This window comes from Mercenaria mercenaria, chromosome 4 (assembly GCF_021730395.1).
Source record: "Mercenaria mercenaria strain notata chromosome 4, MADL_Memer_1, whole genome shotgun sequence".
In the NCBI taxonomy this organism is placed as follows: domain Eukaryota; kingdom Metazoa; phylum Mollusca; class Bivalvia; order Venerida; family Veneridae; genus Mercenaria; species Mercenaria mercenaria.
In genome coordinates, this window is record NC_069364.1 from 16,809,953 (window position 1) to 16,823,675 (window position 13,723).

The window sequence follows — 13,723 nt, forward strand, 5'->3', positions numbered from 1 at the left end:
GGAATGCTAATCCACATTACTTCGGGAATTTGTACATGTGTGCTAGTTTTGACTACCAGAGGAAGGTTTAAGTGTTACTATACGATACGAAAGCAACATAACATCGGGAGAGTGTGTTACTTCACGCTGCCAGATACACAGATATTGAGAGAGTGTGTGTGTGTGTATGTGTGTCCTCGCTACTTTAGACTGCCAAGTCCACATTACCTCGAGAATTTATATTCTACTTTAGGCTGCCAGGTCCGTATTACCTCGGAAATTTGTAAAGATACTCCTTACCACTCCAATAAAAGCATTTTTAAATTTCAAAGTCCGAGTGTACATTTTACATATATTTGAAATCCTGCACCAAATAATTCGAAACAAGTGTTTTTGAATTTCAGGTTTAGACTATTGTATGGCCATTATCTAGAAAATGAACCATTTAAGGAAATGTATGGACACATGAAAAGCTTTGTCTAGAAATAATGAAAGTAATTTCGAGAAGCATTATGATTACATTATCTGTGTTTTGTTTTTGTTTTTTTATACGCCCGTTTGAAAAACGGGACGTATTATGGGAACGCCCCTGGCGAGCGGTTGGGCAGCCGTGCGGCGTCCACAGACTTTGTCCGGAGCATATCTTCTTCATGCATGGAGGGATTTTTAATGAAACTTGGTATCGTTGTTCACCATCATAAGGCGGAGTATCATGCGCAAGAACCAGGTCCCTAGGTCTAAGATCAAGGTCACACGTAGAGGTCAAAGGATACAGGAATGAAACTTTTGTCCGGAGCATTTCTTATTCATGCATGAAGGGATTTCAATATAACATAGCACAAATGTTCACCACCAGAAGGCGGAGTTTCGTGCGCAAGAACCAGGTCCTAGGTCTAAGGGCAAGGTCACACTTAGAGGCCAAAGGTCAGATACAGGAATGACTTTGTCCGGAGCATTTCTTCTTCCTGCATGGAGGGATTTTGATGTAACTTGGCACAATTATACACCATCATGAGACTGAGTGCCATGCACAGGTCCCTTCTTTAGAATTACTTCCCTTTGTTGTTACTATAAATAGTTTATACTGTAACTTTTTCATTACTAGTCGTAGGGAAAAGTCGAGACCACTTGTCTGTAGTACAACATGCCTGTTACATTCAATTTTGAGGTGTATTTTGACCTATCTCTACCTGGTAAGGTTTTTAGTGTGGACTTACAATTTTATTTTTTTTAAGATTAACATCCCTTAATTGTGACTATAAATAATTTATATTGTAACTTTTTTATAATTGACCGTAGGGAAAATCCAAGACCACTTTTCTGTGGTACAACATAGATGCTACTTTCAAATTTTAGGTGTATTTTAAGGTATCTCTGCCTGGTAAGGAGTTTCTTTTTGTGGACTTAGAAAAACAAAAGAATTACAATAATTACTAAACAACCACACAATTTGTGCTAGTGTAAAGAAAGTTGCTGTGACAGGCGTATATTGTGACATTCTGGCACTCTTGCTGTTTCTAATAATGCAATCCACAGTGCATTTTAAATGCACCTTTAAGTCACATTTCAAGAGAAAATGCAATAGTTGCATTCTTTTATATTACAGAATTGACCAATTAAAGTTCAATTAACAAAAAATGATCATATTAATAAAAAGAACGGTAAAACAAGTAATTTAGAATGGTACTTATCCATAAAATCTTAAATATATTTCTTTCGTAGTAAACAAGTCAGGACTTTAACATACATTATGTGTCAGTAACTCCTAAGTGTCTATGCTATATTTGGCTTTGACCGACTATGAGGTCTTCGTTACTTGGTGACCCATAAACACATCCACGGCCGTGTGCATATTCTACCTAGCTGAAAACATTTAGTCAGAATTAGTTGATAGTGGTAGACCTCATGCGTCTTCCTTGGCAGAATCGCTGATCTTCTGAAAACAGGCTGAATAACGCATTTGAATGAAATTTCCAAAGTCGGCTCGATCAAGAGGTAAGCGATTCCACGTGTATAATGGCGGCCTTACAAAATCTACTTTGATTTCGTGTTATTTAAGTGGGCGTTCCTTCCGAACGGTTTTATTCATTGTATCCGTATTACAGAACTAAATTTGAATCCAGTACGACGGGGCAAAAGATGTGTTGCATATTATAAGACTGCCAAGAACAATTTAAATCCAACCGATTCTGCTATTACTCTGCTTTGTTGCGTTTATTTCTCTCAGAGAATTTTTTTACAGAGGATTTTTAACCGCTGGGTTACGTAGTCACCCTGGACAAAAGGGATAAGCTTACAGTTTCTAGCTACGTCGATTTATGAAACACTCTTCTGTTATAGTACTAATGTTGATAAGCCCCTCACTAAAGTAATTCGGTAGTAAAACACTACAGTCTGGAAGAATGGGAAAAAAAACTAGTGTCAATGATATATACTCCTAGTAAAGATGCATGTCTGATACATTTTCTAACCCATGTATTCTCTAAATTTCATTTTACATAATTCATGGCTACGTTTAGCAGACGAAAAAATACAATCTGACTCTGTTCTTATCGAAATATAGTCTGACACTTTTATTGCGACCAAAAAGTAATTCACATAATATTACTATCTTAACCTCGAGTATTTCCGGTACTTATTTGCTTCAGAATATACAAAAAGATCTAAATTTGGAAACTTAATTTATGAGACTTTTCTGTCGCAAAATTCGCAGGATGTTTTAATTGCATTTGGTTGAGTCTGGAGAGAGAGAGAGAGATTGAGAGAGAGAGAGAGAGAGAGAGAGAGAGAGAGAGAGTGTGTGTGTGTATGTGTGTGCTCGCTACTTTAGACTGCCAAATCCACATTACCTCGAGAATTTATATTCTACTTTAGGCTGCCAGGTCCGTATTGCCTCGGAAATTTGTAAAGATACTCCTTACCACTCCAATAAAAGCATTTTTAAAATTTAAAGTCCGAGTGTACATTTTACATATATTTGAAATCCTGCACCAAATAATTCGAAACATTTGTTTTTGAATTTCTGGTTTAGACTATTGCATGGCCATTATCAAGAAAATGAACCATTTAAGAAAATGTGTGGACACATGAAAAGCTTTGTCTAGAAATAATAAAAATAATTTCATGTAACAATATGATTACATTATCTGTTGTTTTTTTGTTTTTATTTTTATATACGCCCGTTTGAAAAACGGGACGTATTATGGGAACGCCCCTGGCGGGCGGTTGGGCAGCCGTGCGGCGTCCACAGACTTTGTCCGGAGCAATTCTTCTTCTTCATGCATATTCTACCTAGCTGAAAACATTTAGTCAGAATTAGTTGATAGTGGTAGACCTCATGCGTCTATCTTGGCAGAATCGCTGATCTTCTGAAAACAGGCTAAATAACGCATTTGAATGAAATTTCCAAAGTCGGCTCGATCAAGAGCTAAGCGATTCCAAGTCAACAACTTACAGATTCTTCGAAATATGCAACATATCCGTACATACTTTATGAAATATTCCAACAGCAGTCATTTAGTGTATAATGGCGGCCTTACAAATTCTACTTGGACTTCGTGTTGTTAAAGTGTGCGTTCCTTCCGAACGGTTTTATTCATTGTATCCGTATTTAATACACTTAATTTACAGAACTAACTTTGAATCCAATACGAGGGGGCAAAAGATTTGTTGCACATTACAACACTGCCAAGAACAATTCAAATCAAACCGATTCTGCTATTACTCTGCTTTGTTGCGTTTATTTCTCTCAGAGATTTTTTACAGAGGATTTTTAACGTAGTCACCATGGACAAAAGGGATAACCTTAAAGTTTCTAGCTACGTCGATTTATGAAAAATTCTTCTGTTATAGTACTAATATTGATAAGCCCCTTACTAAAGTAATTCGATAGTAAAACACTACAGTCTGGAAGAATGGAAAAAAAACTAGTGTCGATGATTACAATCACATACTGTGTTTCCACTGGCTTTAAAGTCTTATGCAAATCATCGTGCCAATAATCTCATAAAAGCTCGGTCTCCTGTAGAAGGAAAAGATCGCAACACCAATTTATATTCAAATCATAACTTTCACTGCTGCGTGCGATGACTTGTAAAACCATTAATATCCATTTGCCGACTATTGTCAAATGTTTTGAATAAAAAAGGTGACAAAAGCCGATCGGGGAGAATAGCTAAATCAGTTTATGTAGTTTTAAGATATTTTTATTGCCAGTATGAATTGATTGAGTAGTCTAGATTTAATTATAGTTCAAATCAGTTACAGCCTTGTTGCGTAGTATTTTCATAATTGTTTCTATTTAAAATTGAGGACCATTAGGAAAATATGATTTTCTGAAAAAAACTGAGTTTCAAAAAATGGCGTAAAGTCAGGAGATTTCTTTGGGGTACATGTATAACTTTTTGATATTGTCTTTTGTTCGACTAGAAATACCACCATCGATGTTTTCTTGAAAGAGTAGTTCTGATTAAAAAAGTATCACGAAAGAAAATACGTCAAAAAATCAAAATGACAATTTTTCAAACAGTGTATATTGCCTTAATTGTGTGTTATCATTTCATTTCATATCTAAGTGATTTAACGATCTAAACATAAAAAAAAATATGTTGTAGATACTATTGATTAATCTGTGTTTAGATTTTGACTGTCGTAAAAATATAACGAGAACATTAAAACATACGTGTTTAATCGGCACTTTCAGTCGTAAAGTCACAGCTTTACGTCTGTCGCGTCTGCCATTGCAAGCTATGGGTTTTTCAAATATGACCGAAAACGTTCTTGATACTGTTTTTTTTTCACAGAAAGACTGAACCGGTTACCGCAGTTTTTTTGTGTTGGGTTTAACGTTGGAACAGCATAAAGCAAGGTCATTAGACGACCTTCTAGACTTTGTTGGAGGAAGACCCAGGTGCCTCTTCGAGAACAGATGGGCACTTGAGTAGAAACTAAGACCTTACGTAGTAGGGCGGATTTCTTACAAGAAAGAAAGATATCTGAGTTCCGAGGTTTTGGGCCTGCAGCTGTAAGGGCAAGTGATTCGGGGCCAACACCTTAACCACGCGGCCAAGGATGCCCCTAACTGACAACTACATAAGACGCTTATGAAATAGCATACTTTCCGTTATTGTCAAAGCTATACCAGTTGATTCGCATGTAGTGAAGTCTTATGACTCCATCGGTTATTTGTTATTATGGAGTTTTATGAGTTTCCAGTTGTGTTACTTTCATTTAAGTTTTATGATAATCTGCAAAATCTAATAATCACGCAATTTAGTGAACAGAGTTGTACATGTTTACTGATTCATAGTAGTCGTGGGGACTTTTCCAACTAAAAAAAAAAACAAAGACAAATATCAAACAGGGAATGCCACGTACCAAAATCGCAGCCTCCCCAAAACGAAACCTACAGCACGCAGACGTGCACACCACAAACACACACACACACACACACACACACACACACACACACACACACACACATGCACGTGCACACACACAAAGCCAACACACGAGGACAAAACGAACAAACAAAGGAACACACACACATACAAGCGCGCGCACACAAAGCCTACACAAGAGGACAAAACGAACAAATAAACCATGTTATATTTCAATTATCTCTGTTTCACGTCCAACAATTGGCTCAGTTTTTGCCCGACGCGCATTTATCACTGCCAACACATTTGGTAGTGTTTCGTTATTTTATGTGAGAATTGTGTCGGAAATGAAATAACTAAGATAGCATAGTGGTTAGATATCTGACTCCTACACGTCTAGAATCTCCTCTCAGTTATTGTACAGGGTATTGTTAGATTATTTATAACTTTTAGCATTTATTACATTTTTTATAATACTTACTTAGCCACTATGATCTGAATATTTCTATCAGAACAAGGACGATGTATGATAAAGTAATTCAAATATACAATATTCATGTACTGAGTTGTTTGTTTTTGGCAGGTTGACACATTTTACAGATCAATTCATTAAGACCGGTTAATATAGTCATCTAAAAAGTGGGCATTTCTCAAAAACTTTTATTAACATCAACCATTTATATCGGTATGGGAGAGTCACCAAAACTATACAGGACAAGCTGTGGCTCTAGGGTTCCGTGTTCCGTGTGACACCATCACATGAACGTTTATGATTACGCTGACGTCACCTACCTTGGCATGTTGCGACGCAGAAATCAATTTATTCTTTTATCTCCGGACAAACTGTTCATATTTTTCTTATATATATTTTATGATATAATGACTAAAACGGATATTCGATATTCTTATCCGGCGACTACAACCGAATCTCTGTGTAGCCGAACAAAACTTTTGCGAATATGAGCTTCATGAGCGATACTCATACTTCATTTACCACTTTAATACCCATATCTATCATGCATAGTTTATTAATATATGCGGTACGAAAATTTTCTTGGGATAAATTTTCGGAATTCTTTTTTAAGTCCTCGAGTATATAATATACCCGTACACCTAGCCTAACGGATATATTCTATCGATACAGTAGTGTTCAGATTATATCCTGTGAACAGAAACGAGATTAATTAAACGTTAAAATCTTAATAATCATGCCTCGCTTTCAGACGGATTTAAAAAACATATAGTTATAGCTCTACAATATCAAATATTACACTTGTGGCTAATCGTGCATTTTATATAAAATAAAAAAAAAAGATCCTCGGATATTGTAACTCTACACTTTATCAAATATGTATCAGTTTATCGAGATTCTGCTTCCAACATATTTCCTGTAGGAAGTTCTATTCCTGTAGATTGTCCCTGCGTGAAATAATACTGACCTACAGTTGCTGCTAAATTTGTACTCTACCAATAGAGAACAATTAATCCATCTGACGTAAAAAGATCTATTTTCGGAGTCACAAATTATTGCATCACGGATTCTGATTGCTTAGATGCCACCTTTGAAATGTCTTGGCGCCAGCGTGAAACAAACATTTGTTACACCCCCGTATGTCGGAATAAATTGCATCTTGATTTCTGAGTAAGTACACAGTACAAAAAATTGAAATTTTTAGAAAGGCTTTAGTTTTACATGACCAGAAATATTAAATGTTATCAAAGTGTTAGCCATATGAGGTGAGCTGAGCGCTTCTTCATATACTAGAGTAGGTACTGACATGATTTTAAAACTTTAAACACAATTATATAGATATGTACAGAGCAATAACTGAACGTGTTTGTGAATAATGTGCTCTTTCTGCACAGTTTTTCATGAACCGTTGAGATGCCCAAAGCTCACAGACAAGTAACCCGGCAAATTTTCGAAGACTGTCCTAAAATATGTTCGTTTCGTCTCTTATACGAAACTTTTCCGAAGGAGGTTATATAACAGGCCAGCGACAATGTATAACACCTACTTGTCGTTAATGAGTAAGAAGCTTTATTCTTGCCTGCCTGGAATGACTTTCTCGTGTTTATACTTGTTCAGGAAATACTCGTCTTGCACCACTGAACGTAAGATGACTCATCATGTGCTGTAATTAATGAATAACCGAATGCGTAAATATAGGATACCATATTCTAACACGATCCGATTAATTTTCCTAACAAAGAAGGCTTATTATACAACAATTCATTTTTCTGACGTCACAATTATTACGTCATAGCGTCAAACGGCATAGCGGCGCGCTGGCAAAGAAACCAATCGAAAACGGGCAAATATTTAATGAATGCCGTCAAGAATGAACTTTAAAATCCTTGGTAACGTGTTAGAATTGAAATAATATAAATTATCTCATTTAGTGATTTGCTCTTGAATAAAATCATTGTTTGTCGTTCAGATGCGTAGACTGCGCCCCCGTGATATTATTCCTTCGCATCTAAACTCCAAACAATGATTTTATTCAAGAGCAAATCACTAAATGAGATATACATGTATTATTTCGATTCTTTAACCTGAAGTCCCGTTGATAATCAAAGCCGAATTAAGTTTCATATCAATATTTCGAATCGATATGTTTATCATATGACTTAAAAACACAGCTTTATATAATTGCACTACACTTTTTGCATCATTTATTAATTTCGTTATATACACATACAATTTAATTATTATAATTAAAAAGATAATTTAATATATGGACCTCAGGAAAAAGTTTTGACTACAGACCAGCAAGCCGGTCAGAAATTGTTTAATTTTATGACATTAGAAATTGGTTTTCATAGTTTCATTTTAAAATGTATGACTTGACCCAGTAAAGGTGATCTAAATTTGGAGTTAATACTGAAGTTAAGATAATACTTGCACAGTTGAGTAAAACACGAGTGTATAACGCACTTGCTTTAAAGCAACGCACTTACGCATGATTAGATTACACAGATAAACCGAAAATAAGGAGGTTAATGTTAACAATGGCGGTGTAAACTAGAATTCAATGTGCTCGCTTGTATAAAATGTTTAGATAACTTTCAAATTGATGTCGCTTTCGAAATATTTAACAGAGTATTTGTCTGATAGTGAAAGCGGGAGACTAACGTCTGCAGATGGTATATCATATAATAACTGATAACTCGTTTGTATAATAATGTATTGTTAATAAATGTGTTTCTCTTTAATTTATATTTTATTAAGGACAGTTAATTTACATACTGAAGTGCTTGCATTTGGTGTTTTTGTCAATATACACAGTATATCTTTGCTCATGTAGATTTCTCCTTAAACTTTTCGATATGATAAGAATTTGGTTTTATCTACACAATTTAGGTTCTTCAAACAATGTACACTGTAACAATAACCATTAATTGTTTTATTACTTGCTGACAGCTGCACTGTTTTCTTTCAATCCTATTGTATACTGGTGAAATTCTAGAACATGGAAATATATTATAATAATTTTATTTTATCTTCACACTTTAATCTCTTCAAGCAATGATCGCTGTAACAATAAACTCTAATCCTTTTATTACATGCTGACTGCGCCTATTTGTCCATGACAACGTTCTTTCAAAACGTTGCATACCGGTGCAATTCTATGTATAGTGCGCCACTAAACTGCTATGCTGCGATATAGTACAATTTTGAGCCACTGTAACAAGACTATCTGCGTTAAAATAAAGTAAAAAAAGATTTTGTTACAAAACTCTTAACACGGTGGATTTGCATAGTGTATAAGTGTGATAAATATTTGTAAAGCTAATAAGAAATATCTTTAAAGAAGATGGTCGGCGAATTGTAATAAGGCAAGAAATTTATGAGGTTTTCATATCGTTTGTGTTATTCTATCATCTGTCTAACATTTTTCAAATAGTAAAACCAAACCTCTCTACCTAGAAGACCTTAATCCATCGGCTAATCACATCCTTAACAAGAGGACCAAGATGGCCCTAGGTCGCTCACCTGAGAAACACACAATAACACAACATATTAAACAGAGTAAACATGTTTGACCTAGTGATTTCATGGAAAAATATTAGTATTTTCTTTGATTTGACCTAGTGACCAAATTTCATGAAAATCAATTGAAAAATACAGCCTCTATCGCATACACAAGGTTTTTCTTTGATTTGACCTAGTGACCTACTTTTTGACCCAAGATGACCAATTTTCAAATTCGGCCTAGACTTCATTAAGGTTATCATTTTGACTTAATTTCAGGCAGATCAATTGAAAAATACAGCCTTTATCGCATATTCAAACTTTTCCTTTGATTTGACCTAGTGACCTAGTTTTTGACCCCAGATGACCCATATTCGAACTTGACCTAAATTTGATCAAGGCAATCATTCTGACCAAAACTCATAAAGATTAATTAAATACAGCCTCTATCGCATACACAAGGTTTTTCTTTGATTTGACCTAGTGACCTAGTTTTTGACCCCAGATGACCCATTTTCAAACTCGGCCTAGATTTCATCAAGGTAATCATTCTGGCCAAATTTCATGAAGATCAGTTAAAAAATACAGCCTCTATCGCATACACAAGCTAAATGTTGACAGACGACAGACAGACGACAGACGACAGACAGACGCCGGACATTGAGCGATCACAAAAACTCACCTGAGCATTGCTCATGTGAGCTAATAATGTGATATGCACTCTATTCAGCCTTTTCTGTAAATTGATATATGTTGGTATTTGAATAGGTTCTTATAATATTTATTAACTTATCATTTTTAGATTAATCAATATTCTTGCTAAATATACTGAGCGAAACGTAGCTTTAAAACTATAAACAGTGTCATTAAGGACAATCGCTTTGTCTGTCATTTCGTTCAGCGTTGCACATCAGCAGAGTGTAAAAAAACACCCTCGTCTAATCAGACAGTGTTGCATAAATCTTTTATTTTGATAAATTATCTGTAATGCGTTATCAAGTAGTATGATTTGCAAAATTCAGTCATGTGGCATGGGTCAGTCCAGGTCACGAATTCGTTCTTAGACGGCGTTCGCCGAAAAACGTCAAGAGGGCAATAGTTATTTAGTCTAATAAATCCTGATAAAATGGACATCTACTTCCGCAGTGCGATAGGTAGCGTGTCTGCTTTGTGATAATAAGGGGTCGATGTTCGAATCACAGAGATATAGCGTTCTCATTTCATTTTAACGATATTAACTATTCTTCATGTAGATAGATGTTTAAATTGACGTATTGAATTATCTATAATTTGAAATAGAACTTATATAATAATGATTATTCATAACCGGCAGCAGCAACAACAACACAAACTTAAGTTTAAACATCCTTGGATTTCGGGCTATTTTATTTATTTTTCTTCCAAAATAAATTGCACATCACGGCCATTGATACAGAAAGGATTACTGGTCCCTCAGCACTGTAGCACTGTTTTTCGTTGTAAAGTAATCCCTCTTAGAAAATGGCTGTAGTGTGAAGTACTTTTTGAAATGTTACGGGTTAAATTAAAAGCTAAACGAAGCTTTACGTAAGTCGCGCCATACTTGGGCTGAGTGTCGTTGCTTTTGCCGGTACTTTGGGATCATGGAGTTCAATCGATGTATAGGTCATGTATCATAGCGCTGCAATGGTATTGGGTATAAGGGTGTTGCGATTATTTTACTAAAATGTCCCATTTAGTGTGCCGCCTAAAATCAGTCACGCGTAACCATTTGAACAGATCTAAGAGTGGGCTAAGACTAAGTTTGGTGATGATCCATCGAGCGGTTCTTGAGAAGGAGTCGAAAGGTTTTTCTAGTCAGCCAAGCTCTACAATTTGAACATGTTTGAAAGCGGACCTTACGACGATGCTGGAGACCAGCTTTGGTGAGATTTACTAAGTAGTTCATGCGAAGACATTGCTCTATTTACAGCACTGCCGGACCTATTTGAATGAATGTAGGACAGCACCTTTGAAGAATGCCTCAGACTCGTTGACATTCCATCCAGCAGTTCAAAAGAAAAATATATTTAATGGTTTTTCTAGTTTTAGCCTATGTTATCCCTAAAATCAGTCAGGCGGAAATATTTAAATAAACTTAAACTTGAGAGAGGACATTAAAATGGTGGGACAGACCCACTTTGGTGATTATCCATCAAGCGGTTCATGAGAGTAGGTTTTTCTATCTTTAGTCAAGTAGAACTATTTGCACAAATTTGAGAGAAGACCTTAGAAAAATAATAAACACCAAGTTTGGTGACATTCCATTAAGACGTTCATTAGAAGAAGTTGTTTAATCGTTTTCCTATTTTTAGCTCCGGCGGTCTCTTTTATCAGCCGAGCGTAAACATTTGAATAAACTTGAAAGAAAACGTATAAAGGATGCTAAAGACCGAGTTTGGTTATGATCCACCAAGCGGTTTATAAGAAGAAGTTGTTAAAAGGTAAAAAAAAAAAAAAAATGGCCCCAGAGGATGGCTGACGGACATAGGCCCATCACAACTGCTCACCCCGAACCTTTGGCTCAGGTGAGATAAAAAAGTAATGAATAATCCTCTCAAAAATGGTACTGTACAGCATTTGATAAAATCTGTAGGAAGATCCTTTGTAAGCTTAGAATGCAACCAAGCAGAAAAATAACAGACTCGGTTTGAGTCTGTGTATGACAGGTAATGGAACGTGCAACACTCCTCATGCCCCTTAGCACCAGCATTAGCAAAACTCTATTACACATGTATTGATTAGACTCCATAATCTAAAAGAACCAGAAAATATAACAACAGTGAATCCAAGTACGGTTGGGGGGTCTTCCTGCAGCCGCCTCATGGCACATAAGAATTGTTGTTGTGATAGTTAATAAAATCTGTAAGAAGGTCCTTTGAAAGCATAGAATGTAACCAAATAAAACAACTGCAGACTCGGTTTGATTGGTCTGTTCATGAGAGATAATGGAAAGTGCAACACCCCTCATGCACCTAGCACCGGCTTAAAGTTGCAGCCACTAAACTGATTTTAATAATCTGTAACCTTTCAAAACTTTAAAAGGTATAACATTTTTGGTATTGTAATTCTATATAATTTTAAAGGTAAATACCAACACAACAATTATATACAGGTGTTAATAACCATATGAGCCGTGCCATGAGAAAACCAACATAGTGGGTTTGCGACCAGCATGGATCCAGACCAGCCTGCGCATCCGCGCAGTCTGGTCAGGATCCATGCTGTTTGCTTTTAAAGCCTATTGAAATTGGAGAAACTGTTAGCGAACAGCATGGATCCTGACCAGACTGCGCTGACGCATGCTGGTCGCAAACCAACTATGTTGGTTTTCTCATGGCGCGGCTCATATATTAAATGCTTCAAGGTGATTTGTGTTCTAATTTCTTTGTTTACAGAGAAAGTGGAGATCATTCGAAATACTTCAAGATTGTGCCCGTCAACCACCTTAACATTAACGTTTTCTACTCACCTGTCTATTTCCTTATCAACAGTGACGTCATATCGTCCCATTATATTTGACACTGTAATTACAAATAATGATAATACTTTTAACGTTACAACGGGACGAATTACAGCACCATTTAAAGGAAAGTATATCTTTCTTATTATAATAACAAGCACTGAAAGACTTAAGGCAACGTTAAGTTTTATACACAAGTTTCATCCAGTCCACGATGCCAAAGTGAAGAAAAGGGAACAATTTATCGAGGGATTTAACACACGAACAATGGCAGTTGTGCTTCACCTTGATAAAGAAGATGAGGTATGGGTATTAAATTCCACCATGGTGTCAGAAGTAAACCAAATGCATGAACCATACTATACAACATTTTCCGAAGGATTAGTTGAACATGTTGAAAGACAGAACAAGTTTTGAGTTTTACATCCACACAAATTAATAAATTTTAGAAATCACATCCTATTTTGTGTGAATGTCGATAATTTTACGTTTTAATATAAAAATGAAAATCTGACTGATAAGCATGTTTTCTTTGAAGAAAATATCATTTACTGCGAAAGAGTTTCCTCTCCGGCATTAAAAAGACAGGTGTGCAGAATTATCTATGTAAAGTACCACACAGTAGCCAGGAAAACTGAACAATAAGAACCTTTATGATATTGAACAGTGTTTACTCAGTCGCTGGTGAATAGCCCATTGTTACTTATAAGAGCCGAATAAACGTGTAAGTTTAAATTTATATATTTAGACCTTTTTCTAACAAACCATTGATCGACTTTAGCAGCTGTGTCCTGAATCATCAACCAAAACAAATATATATTGACCGCGGCCAGGATAGATAAAAGAATCGGTCACGTGTTTCATTTTATTAATGCTGGGGTTTAGGTCAACAAACATACTATAAAAAGC